The sequence below is a fragment of the Rhinatrema bivittatum genome, chromosome 7 (genome assembly GCF_901001135.1).
Source record: "Rhinatrema bivittatum chromosome 7, aRhiBiv1.1, whole genome shotgun sequence".
Classification (NCBI taxonomy): Eukaryota; Metazoa; Chordata; class Amphibia; order Gymnophiona; family Rhinatrematidae; genus Rhinatrema; species Rhinatrema bivittatum.
This window is the reverse complement of record NC_042621.1, coordinates 132,160,410-132,173,364: the sequence shown is the minus strand read 5'-3', so window position 1 is coordinate 132,173,364 and position 12,955 is coordinate 132,160,410. Positions and strand designations below refer to the sequence as shown.

Here is a 12,955-nt window from a genome sequence, read left to right as displayed (position 1 = left end):
TAGTGCCTTTCAACTTTATACAGCTTTAGTACCTGTAAAATCTGTCTGGGATCCAACAGGTTACTGTCTGGGATCCAACAGGTTACTGTCTGGGATCCAACAGGTTACTAGTCTCACTGGCCAGAAAACCAAGACTGGATTACAGGTAGTGAACAACCATGTAATCTACACTAAAATGACATTTTTCCTGTTTCAGGGGGTCTCATGTCAAAATGGCTTACTTAACCTTCACTTCACTCCATGTTAGATGTTTGAGGGGCTAAAGGGGCACTTAGGAAAGATAAGGCCATTGCAGAAAGACTAAATTAATTCTTTGCTTCTGTGTTTTCTGAGGAGGATGTTGGGGAGATACCCATTCTGGAGACTGTTTTCAAGGGTGTCGATTCAGATGAACTGACCCAAATTACAGTGCACCTGGAAGATGTAGTAGGCCAGACAAACTGAAGAGTAGTAAATCACCTGCACCAGTTGGCACATACCCCACGGTTCTGAAAGAACTAAAAAATGAAATTTAAGACTTATTACAAGTAATTTGTAACCTATCATTAAAATCATCCATTATACCTGAAGACTAGAAGATGGCCAATGGAACCCCAGATATATAAAAAGGCTCCAGAGATGATACGGGAAACTATAGACCAGTGAGCCTGACTTCCTGGCCAGGAAAAATCATAAAAACTATTATAAAGAATAAAATCACAAATAGAATGATTTAATAGGATACAGCCAGCATGAATTTACCCAAGGGAAGTCTTGCCTCACAAATCTGCTACTTTTTTTTGAAGTGGTGAATAAACATGTGGATAAAGATGAACTGGTAGATGTGGTGTGTTTGGATTTTCAGAAGGCGTTTGACAAAGTCCCTCATGAGAGGCTTCTAAGAAAATTAAAAATTCATGGGCTAGGAGGCGATGTCCTTTTTGTGGATTGCAAACTGGTTAAAAGACAGGAAACCGAGAGTAGGACTGAATGGTAAACAGTGAAGTATCTCAGGGATCTGTACTTGGACTAGTGCTTTTTAATATATTTATAAATGATCTGGAAAGGAGGTAGGACAAGCAAGATAATCAAATTTGCAGATGATACAAAATTATTCAGAGTAGTTAAATCACAAGCAGTCGAGATAAAATGCAGGAGGATCTTGTGAGACTGGAAGACTGGGCGTCCATATGGCAGATAAAATATAATGTGGAAAAGTACAAGGTGATGCATATAGGGCAAAATAATCCATGCTGTATCTACAAAATGTTAAGTTCCATTTTAGGAGTTAGCACCTAGGAAAAAAAGTCTGGGTGTCATAGTTGATATTATATTGCAATTATCAGTTCAGTGCGCTGTGGAAGTCAAAAAAGCAAACAATGTTAGGAATTATTAGGAAGGCAATGGAAAATAAAATGAAGGATGTCATAATGCCTCTGTATCACTCCATGGTGAGACCGCACTTTGAATACTGTATTCATTTGTGGTTGCTGAATCTTTATTAAAAAAAAAAAAAAAAAAAAAAAAAAGATATAGTTGCACTGGAGAAAGTACAGAGAAGGGTGACCAAGATGATAAAGGGCATAGAACAGCTCCCCTATGAGGAAAGACTAATAGGGTTAGGCCTATTCAGCTAAGAGAAGAAATGGCTGAGGAGGGATATGATAGGCGTCCACAAAATCATGAAAAGACTTGAACGGGTAAATGTGAAACGGTTATTTAATATTTTGGATAATAACAGGACTAGGGGGCACTCCATGAAGTTAGCAAGTATCACATTTAAAAAAAAAAAAAATCTGAGAAAATTCTCACACTCAATGCTCAATTAAGCTCTGGAATTTGTTGCAAGAGGATGTGGTTAAGGCAGCTAGTGTAGCTGGGTTTAAAAAAAGATTTAGATAAGTTCCTGGAGGAGAAGTCCATAAGCTTCTATTAATCAATAGAGAATAGCCACTGCTTGTTGCCAGAATTAGTAGCATGGGACCTATTTAATGTTTGGGTACTTGCCGGGTACTTGTGACTTGGATTAGCCACTCTTGGAAACAGGATACTAGGCTTGATGGACCCTTGGTCTGAACCAATATTATATATCTAAAATGCCAGCTCTTGTTTAGCATTATAGACTGTAGCCTGGCTTTCAAAGCTTATGCCAAGTGTATTCCAGAACTCTTTTTCTGAGTGGTTTGAGAAAGCCCTGACTCACTCTTGTGGCCTAGGTGTATCTCTATGTTGGGTTTTTTTTTGTTGTTTTTTTTTTTTTATCTATAATGTATGTTGTGTTCTATCCAACTGCTCAGTGCCCAGGATAAGCACATCCCTTTTGATAGAACTGAATCCTGAATAAGGTTTACAACCCTCCACCACTTAGTATCATTAGTTAAAATAGTTATATTATTAGCAATTCGTACTGTGGATCATTTATAAAATTGTTAAAGTAGTAAGCATTTATTTCACTTGATATACTACAATTCAATTAAAACCATCAAAGTGATTATCAAAAAGGAACAAATCAAAGTTTAAGAACCCATTTTATAATAAAATTACAATAATACATAATCATAATATTTTCAAAAGCAATAAAATTCCAAACAAATTGAAACACAAATAAAATATCAGTAAAGTGCAAAGAAATTTTTCATTAAAAAAATTCTTTATTATTTAACATCCTAATGTTAAAAAAGAAGTTTGTAAGAATAACCATGTTTTAAGAGGCTTTTGAAATGTTGTATGATTATTCTTGTTCCAGATTGACTGGAGCAGTGGTACAAAACACAACTTTGTGAGTAGACTCTAGCCTACTCGTCGTGGCAGAAGGAATGACTTTGGAAGACTGACAGTTAATACAGAAGCAAAAAGTTAGCCAGGTACTGAAGATACCTTCTATATAATGCTTCATAAACTAATGAAAGCATTTGGAACTTAATCTTGGCTGTTATAGGTAAACTAATTAAGCCTAATCAAAAGGGGGATAACTGAGTCACTCTACTTAGCTCCAAATAATTTAGCAGCTATATTTTGAATTGAGAAAATACTATTTACCTGATAATTTCCTTTTCTCTAATGAAGACAGGTTAATTCATGAACAGTGAGTTATGCACCTCTACCAGCAAATGTAAACGGAGCAAAGCTGTTATCAGCCTGACAGTATTCTCTGCAAAAGCCAACTGTGGACAAACTAACAATTCTTGATTATAACCATTAACAGACAACCACTCAAGCACCCAGCCAACAGGAAATACTGAGCTCAGGCAAACGGCCGGATTTTAAATGCCCTGCGCGCGTAAATCCGGCCGGATTTACGTGTGCAGGGCCCTCACGCGCCGGCGCGCCTATTTTGCATAGGTCGCCGGCGCGCGCAGAGCTCCAGGACGCGCGCAAGTCCCGGGACTTCGTAAAAGGGGCGTGTCGGGGGCGTTGCGTAAATGACGTGGTGTTTCGGGGGCATGGTCGAGGCCTCCGGACCAGCCCCCGGGTCGGGTGATGGTGCGCCAGCAGCCTGCTGGCGCGTGCAGATTTACGTCTGCTTTCAGCAGGCGTATATCTGCCAACAAAGGTAAGGGGGGGGGGGGGGAAGGTGGGGGGAGGGCGAAGGAAAGTTCCCTCCGAGGCCGCTCTGAAATCTGAGCGGCCTCAGAGGGAACAGGCAGCACGCGCTGGACTCAGCGTGCGCAGGTTGCACAAATGTGCACCCCCTTGTGCGTGCCGACCCCGGATTTTATAAGATACGTGCGGCTACACGTGTATCTTATAAAATCCAGCGTACTTTTGTTCGTGCCTGGTGCGCGAACAAAAGTATGCGCTCGCGCAAAATTATAAAATCTACCCCAAAGGGTGTAACATCACTAACCTAGGGACTGCAACTGACACCTGTTATCCTCAGAAACACAACCACTCAGGACGACAACAGAAACACAAACTGGCAGCCAGGTGCAGGAAGATGGATTAACCTGTCTTCACTAGAGAAAAGGAAATCGTTTCTCAGCATTCAGACTGGTTAATCCACGACCAGTGGGGTATATCCAAGCTACTCCCGAAGAGGGTGGGAGGCTGCCCACAGTTTGACCAACACTGCACATGCAAAGGCTGCATTCTTCTCTGGCCTGCACATCCAGATGGCAATACCTGGAATAAGTGTAAGGACAACTACGTCGCCGCTCGGCAAATTTCGATGGGAGACAGCAATCGAAGCTCCACCCATGACACTGCCTGAGCTCTAACCTGTTTAGGTAATGGCTGTGAATCTCCTTAATCCAGCAGGCTATTGTAGCCCATGATGCTGGATCACCATGTTTACCCCCATCGTGGAGTACAAACAGCCGGTCAGTCTTCCTAAGAGGTCTAAGAACCTCCAAATACCTCAAGAGATGTCGCTTGACATCCATGGACTGCAATAGACTATATTGATCTACATCTCTCTCCCTGTCCAGCATGGACAGGGAAATTGATTGATTCAAGTGAAAGTCCAAAATCACTTTTGGCAAAAAAATGACAGAACAGTTCACAGCTGGACTGCCCCTGGAGTCACTCGCAGGAATAGTTCCCAGCAAGAAAGTGCCTGAAGTTCAGAAACTACACACAGAACAAATTGCCATAAGAAAAACAGTCTTCAAGGTAAGTAACCTCAAGGAGCAGCTATGCAGTGATTGATAGGTGGGACCCACCAGAAAATCCAGAACCAGATTAAGGCTCCACAAAGGCACCAGCAACTGCAAGGGAGGACGAAGATGCTTCACCAACTTTGGATGGGCCGACAAGGGTCCACCGTTCCCCTGACCCCGGAAACAGGCAAGAACTGCAACCTGTACCTTTAAGGAATTAAGGGCCAAACCCTTAATCAACCCATCCTGCAAGAAGCCAAAACAAGAGGCATCTTAACCGAACAAGAAAGAACCCTCGTTCCTCACAGCAAGCCTCAAATACTCACCAAACCCGAAAACAAGCTAAGTGGAATATTCATGCTTCAGCAACTGTGCTTTTATAAGAGCCATACCGTAAAACAAAATCGAGTCAGATCTTCATGAAAAACAGGCCCCTGTCATAACAGATCTCTTTGGACCGGTGAGAGAAGAGTCCAAAAAGAGTCTCCACAGTTCTACATACCATGGCCTTCTGGGCCCTTCAGGAGCCACCAGAAGCACCACCTCGATTCTCCAAATCAACCTGCTCAGCCACTCCTGAATTAGAGCATCGATGCCCAGAGACCTTGGATCTCGCCTGCGACTGAAGAAATGAAGAACTTTTGCATTGTGTGATGTCGCTAGCAAGTGTAGCTATGGTAGGCCCCAGTAGCCCACTATGAGCTGGAAAGCCTCGTCTGACAATTCCCATTCTCCTGGATCCAGATGGTCTGCTGAGAAAACTGGTTCTCAGATTGTCTTTTCCCGCAATGTGGGAGACAGATCTCCTGGAGATGCACCTATGCCCATACCATGAGCTGGTCTATTTCCTGCGACACTTGTTGACTCCCTGCTGACTGATGTAAGACACACTGTCATCACAATGACATTACTCAGGTAGATTGAGCCTGCAAGCAGTCAAACTGTAAGCTTGCCAACCGAACAGCACCTGCTTCCAGACGACTGATGCTCCAGAGAGACTCCTCTGCACTCCAGCACTCTTGTGCCATCAACTCCTGACAGTAAGCCCCCCTACCCTGGAAGCATAAATCAGTCATGTGCACCAGCTATTCTGGAGCCTCCCAAGGAAACTCCCTTCTTTAGATGATCCACCTGCAACCAACATTTCAGTTGGATGGAAAATCTTTAACAGAAAATGAAGCCGTATCGAGCAGTCCTGAGACAGACTCCATCGAGCAAGCAGTGTGTGCTGAAGAGGACGCATATGTGCCCTTGCCCACAGAACCACCTATAGGGTGGCTGCCATCAAACCGAGTACCTGCAGGTAAGACCACACTGTTGGGTGAACTACTTCTATCAATTATCGCACCTGAGCCATCAGCTTTCGAATGCAGCAGATCTCCGGCAGAAAAACCCTACCTTTCTTTGTGTCAAAATCAACACCGAGATAATCCAGTTGTAAACTGTTGTTGACCAAGATCACCACCCAACCTAGCTCCTGCAGCAAGGAGATCACCTTGCGCGACGCTAGAAGACTCTCTTCCAAGCTTTTGGCCCAAATTAGCCAATTGTCTAGGTATATTTATTTATTTTATGATTTTTATATATCGCGTCGGTGTACAGAGAACAAAAACTTACGCCGGAGCGTTCTACATAAAACTGGACTAGAATGCCATCCTCTCTGAATGCTGCTGCTACCAACACCATGAGGAGCAGGTTCTGGGTGCGGTGGCCAAACCAAAAGGCAGTGCTTGAAACTGATGTTGCCCCAAAATGGCAAACCACAGAAACCACTGATGCTCCAGTTGAATGGGAATATGTAGATACGTCTGGATTTGTCAGAGGTGTAAGAAACTCCCCTCGATTGTACTGCCATTATTTATTTATTTAAAAACATATATAGCCCGCCCTTCTATGTTCAGGGTGGGTACAGTTACACATTCATAATCAACAAAAATTAAAATGAGTAAAATAAATTAATATTAGAACATAAGAACATAAGAAAATGCCATACTGGGTCAGACCAAGGGTCCATCAAGCCCAGCATCCTGTTTCCAACAGTGGCCAATCCAGGCCATAAGAACCTGGCAAGTACCCAAAAATTAAGTCTATTCCATGTTACCATTGCTAATGGCAGTGGCTATTCTCTAAATGAACTTAATAGCAGGTAATGGACTTCTCCTCCAAGAACTTATCCAATCCTTTTTTAAACACAGCTATACTAACTGCACTAACCACATCCTCTGGCAACAAATTCCAGAGTTTAATTGTGAGTTGGGTAAAAAAAGAACTTTCTCCAATTAGTTTTAAATGTGCCCCATGCTAACTTCATGGAGTGCCCCCTAGTCTATTATCCGAAAGAGTAAATAACAGATTCACATCTACCCGTTCTAGACCTCTTATAATTTTAAACATCTCTATCATATCCCCCCTCAGCCGTCTCTTCTCCAAACTGAAAAGTCCTAACCTCTTTAGTCTTTCCTCATAGGGGAGCTGTTCCATTCCCCTTATCATTTTGGTAGCCCTTCTCTGTACCTTCTCCATCGCAATTATATCTTTTTTGAGATGCGGAGACCAGAATTGTACACAGTATTCAAGGTGCGGTCTCACCATGGAGCGATACAGAGGCATTATGACATTTTCCGTTTTATTCACCATTCCCTTTCTAATAATTCCCAACATTCCGTTTGCTTTTTTGACTGCCGCAGCACACTGAACCGATTTCAATTTGTTATCCACTACGACGCCTAGATCTCTTTCTTGGGTTGTAGCACCTAATATGGAACCCAACATTGTGTAATTAAAGCATGGGTTATTTTTCCCTATATGCATCACCTTGCACTTATCCACATTAAATTTCATCTGCCATTTGGATGCCCAATTTTCCAGTCTCACAAGGTCTTCCTGCAATTTATCACAATCTGCTTGTGATTTAACTACTCTAAACAATTGTGTCATCTGCAAATTTGATTATCTCACTCGTCATATTTCTTTCCAGATCATTTATAAATATATTGAAAAGTAAGGGTCCCAATACAGATCCCTGAGGCACTCCACTGTCCACTCCCTTCCACTGAGAAAATTGTCCATTTAATCCTACACTCTGTTTCCTGTCTTTTAGCCAGTTTGCAATCCACGAAAGGACATCGCCACCTATCCCATGACTTTTTACTTTTCCTAGAAGCCTCTCATGAGGAACTTTGTCAAACGCCTTCTGAAAATCCAAGTATACTACATCTACCGGTTCACCTTTATCCACATGTTTATTAACTCCTTCAAAAAAGTGAAGCAGATTTGTGAGGCAAGACTTGCCCTGGGTAAAGCCATGCTGACTTTGTTCCATTAAACCATGTCTTTCTATATGTTCTGTGATTTTGATGTTTAGAACACTTTCCACTATTTTTCCTGGCACTGAAGTCAGGCTAACCGGTCTGTAGTTTCCCGGATCACCCCTGGAGCCCTTTTTAAATATTGGGGTTACATTTGCTATCCTCCAGTCTTCAGGTACAATGGATGATTTTAATGATAGGTTACAAATTTTTACTAATAGGTCTGAAATTTCAGTTTTTAGTTCCTTCAGAACTCTGGGGTGTATACCATCTGGTCCAGGTGATGTACTACTCTTCAGTTTGTCAATCAGGCCTACCACATCTTCTAGGTTCACTGTGATTTGATTCAGTCCATCTGAATCATTACCCATGAAAACCTTCTCCATTATGGGTACCTCCCCAACATCCTCTTCATTAAATACTGAAGCAAAGAAATCATTTAATCTTTCCGCGATGGCCTTATCTTCTCTAAGTGCCCCTTTAACCCCTCGATCATCTAACGGTCCAACTGACTCCCTCACAGGCTTTCTGCTTCGGATATATTTTAAAAAGTTTTTACTGTGAGTTTTTGCCTCTACAGCCAACTTCTTTTCAAATTCTCTCTTAGCCTGTCTTATCAATGTCTTACATTTAACTTGCCAACGTTTATGCTTTATCCTATTTTCTTCTGTTGGTTCCTTCTTCCAATTTTTGAATGAAGATCTTTTGGCTAAAATAGCTTCTTTCACCTCCCCTTTTAACCATGCCGGTCATCGTTTTGCCTTCTTTCCACCTTTCTTAATCTGTGGAATACATCTAGACTGTGCTTCTAGAATGGTAGTTTTTTTTTTAACAATGACCACTCCTCAGACATTTTTTTACTTTTGTAGCTGCTCCTTTCCGTTTTTTTCTAACAATTTTTCTCATTTTATCAAAGTTTCCTTTTTGTAAGTTTAGCACGAGAGCCTTGGATTTGCACACTGTTCCTCTTCCAGTCATTAAATCAAATTTGATCATATTATGATCACTATTGTCAAGCGGCCCCACCACCGTTACCTCTCTCACCAAGTCATGTGCTCCACTGAGCATTAGATCTAAAATTGCTTCCTCTCTCGTCGGTTCCTGAACCAATTGCTCCATAAAGCTATCATTTATTCCATCCAGGAACGTTATCTCTCTAGCGTGTCACAGACAGACTGTTTCAGTGTTGATACGCTTTTTTGAATAAATAGGTTTTAAGAGCTTTCTTAAAAAATGTGGACTCCTTCACAGATCTTAGTTCTTTGGGAAGGGAATTCCAAAGAGAAGGGCCTGCTAACGAGAAAGCATGTTCTCTGGTTTCATCAAGGTGCACTGCTCTAGGGGATGATATGTCAAGTGAGGGTTGACCAGAGGATCGGAGAACTTTGGAGGGAGTATGAATTTTCATAATTGCTCCAAGCCATGATGAGTGTATATTGTTGATAAGTGAGTGAATAATGGATATTAGTTTATATTGAATACAGTAGGGAATTGGAAGCCAGTGCAAAGATTGTAAAGTTGGAGTAACGTGGTCATGAAGAGGAGTTCCTGTTAAAAGTAGAGCAGCATTTTGAATAATTTGAAGAGGATGTGTTGCATATGCTGGAAGACCTATCAAAAGAGTTGCAATATTCAATACCAGAAAAAAGAAGAGATTGCAAAGCACGAAAGTCATTGAGTTCAAGTAATGGCTTCAAAAGAAGTAGAAATCTAAGCTTGTGAAAAGAAGATTGTGTTACAGTGGATAATTCTTGGTCATGGAACGTGCAGGGTCAATTAGAACCCAAGGTTACGTGCACCCCTGGATAGTCTACATTTTATGATTTTTAAGGTAATTTCTTTGGGAATATCAGCCACTGGGAATCAAGCATAAGATTTCCAAATGACAATTGACTACTTTTAAGTTCAAGAGAGGCGAAAAGGGCCCTCCTTCTTGGGCACAATGAAATAAATGGAATAATGACCCATATTTTCTTGTGACTTGGGCATTGGAATTGTAGCCCGCAAGCTCAGGAGCCTCGACAAAGCAGACTCCACTGCCTGACTCTTTTGCGGGGAGCTGCCATGAAGACGTCCCGAGGAACGCTGAGAAACTCCGGAGTATAAGCCATCCCTTATCACCTTCAGAACCCACTGATTTGATATTATTCTTACCTACCTAAAATAAATAAAAAAAATATATATATAGGTGACACCCTATCTCCTGCTCCAGGAGGTGGGTTGGGTAAACAAAAAAAGAATAGATGCCTTGATCTTTTCCAAATATTTATTAAAGTAGAGATGTGTTCAAAAGAATGCCCGACTCGGGCAGAGTTTCGCAGCTCAACAGCCGCTGCCTCAGGGGCTTAGACAATCAAGAATCTCAGCTGAATTATAGTGGTATTATATCATCAAGGTGACTGTAAACCACCGCTGCAAGATAACTTACACACTGCCATCATGTATTCAGTCTCCACTATGACGGCAGTGTGTAAGTTATCTTGCAGCGGTGGTTTACAGTCACCTTGATGATATAATACCACTATAATTCAGCTGAGATTCTTGATTGTCTAAGCCCCTGAGGCAGCGGCTGTTGAGCTGCGAAACTCGGCCCGAGTCGGGCATTCTTTTGAACATGTCTCTACTTTACTAAATATTTGGAAAAGATCAAGGCATCTATTCTTTTTTGTTTACCTAATGGCCATTATAGATCGCCTACCTCTCTGTTTTCTGGGACCAGGAGGTGGGTTGACACATTTTCATTGAAGGGGGGGGGGGGTCGGGAGACACTGCTACCCGAGCCTGTGCTCTGTCTGTGCTGTATGGGCCGAAAGGACAGATCTATTCAAAGGTCTAGCCCTCTGAGAAGCTGTTCCTCTGTAGGGTCAAAAATGTCTGAAACCCCTAGCACAGCCTCTCATGCCAAATGAGCGTGGTGCCTGCATCTTATCCTCTGGCAACTGAGGAACCTGGGACTCACCTATTTAATGGCCATTTTTTCTAACTCGCTCCCAAATAAAAGTGATCCTTTAAAAGGCAATTTTGTAAGAATAGACTTTGAATTTCTATCGGCCAACCAATTCTGCAGCCACAGCTGACACCTGGCCACTATCACCAAAGCCACCCCTCTGGCAGAAGTATGGACCAGGTTGCAGGCTGCAACCGCCAAAAAGGTGGCTGCCGCTTCCTTCACTGCCCTGGAATTCAAACCAGTCTTATCAACCTCCTGAGATAGAAGAAAACAAGCGCGAGCCACCAGGGAACAGCAAAACGCTATCTGCAAATTCATTGCCACTGCTCAAAGGTCTGCTTAAGAAAAGCCTCAATTCTCCTATCCCGAGCATCCTTCAATACTGCTCTCCCCCATCTATTGGAACGGTCGTCTGCTTGGTGACAGAACACAGCAGCGCATCCACTTTCAGAAAACACAACTGCTCCCTCGCCACCAGATCTAGGGGGTACAGACCTTCCAAGGATCATCCCTCTTTAAAAATTAGCTTCAAGAGCACCCCATTCAAGATCAACCTTTGAACAAGCTTCTTTGCTACTAGCGTCATGGATAAGGACGTCCAGTAGCAGCACGTGCAACAAGTGTTTGACAACTGTGCACACAACAGTGTGTGTGTACCCGGCAAGCCCGGACAGGACGCATCTCTGTCTCTCTCTATACAGAGAGATATGAGAGAGATATTTAGATGGGATATAGATATCTAGATAAGATATAGATACTCCATGAATGCTTGTACAACGAAAGCCCAAAATTTGGACACCAACTGCACAGTCCAGATGGACACTCAACCTGGACGCTCAGGCGTGAACCGATGACAGGCACTGCTTTCACGGGAGACTTGCGCAGAAGAAAGGCTGCGACAGCATTCGTGCGCTACCATGCGGTGTCCCAGCGAAGCCTGACAGTGGGGCCTACCCCAAAGGGCAGCTCAACCTGCCAAAACTACCACAACTCCTCAAGTCCCCCATGGAGACGGGAATGCACGTTGGGTCAGTGCGCCGAGGCTCGGAGACCAGAAACAGAAGAGGGGACAGGGATCCCTAAATCTCTCTTCTTACTTTAAAAAAAAAAAAATAAAAACAAATACAACCTCTTTACCTGAGCTTAGTCTGTCCTGGATGAGTACAGCATCGGTCTTTGGCTGCAAGGGGAGAGGGCTAATGCCTTCACAACCACACTCTGCTTCCTGCATCCACTGGCCTATCAACTGATTCTCTTCTGGCAGCCCGAAAAACCGGCTACTGAACAGAGGCACTCAACTGACAGAGGGATCATCAGATATCACCTCAGGAGGACTCGACAGAGAGGGACCTCAAGGTATCACCTCAGAAGAAGCGGTGCATGATCAATTGTTCTCTCTCTTTTTTTTATTTTATTTTATTTTTTAAAGCAATCTCCTCTAGGGAGATGCACATCCATCATCTGCTGGAGACTGAGAATACTGGGGTATATATATACTGTGACGTCAGCTTTGCTCAGTCTCCATCTGTTTGTAGAGGTGCATAACCCACTGGTGGATTAACCTGCCTGAATGCTGAAAAATACTTGGTTGTGTCTAAGTAACCTCACTATTTACTCCATACCACTTACAATGATTTACCTATTTTTTTTTTTTTGCAGTTCAGTAACAGAAACCTAATCTTGAAGTTCATTAGTCACTCAGGTGAGGCGTTTAATGTAGCGGTGAGACTGGATTTCTACAGGATGCCTCCCATTTAGAAAAACACAAAATTTTACACCTTTGTTTTGGGTGTGTGCTCTGTGTATTTCATTGTTTGTTAGCTGTAATATATGCCGCTGTTCTCATTTAGATTACCTTTGGAAATTGTTCTTCGTGAGTTGCTTCCGACGTAGCCCCTAAGGCGAAACACGGACGTGTTGGGGGACTGTGCCTTTAATATTTCTTTGCAGCTTATTATATAAAGCTGTTATCTTGAGAAATCCCTTGAATTGCTGTCACTTCATTTTACATGGAACAGCATTACTGACTGGCTTCACACCCTCCTCCTTACTATGTGCTCCTTTTTCTTTGCCATCAAAATCCATCCCTTCCTTTCTGAACACAATACCAGAACCTTTAT

General features: G+C 42.6%; 1 protein-coding gene across 1 annotated transcript in view; it reads right to left on the bottom strand.

The window, feature by feature from the left end:
* Nucleotides 1-12,955, bottom strand: part of ANXA7 (annexin A7) — a 169,930-nt gene that overhangs the window by 85,644 nt on the left and 71,331 nt on the right. The gene's annotated exons all lie outside the window — the stretch shown is intronic.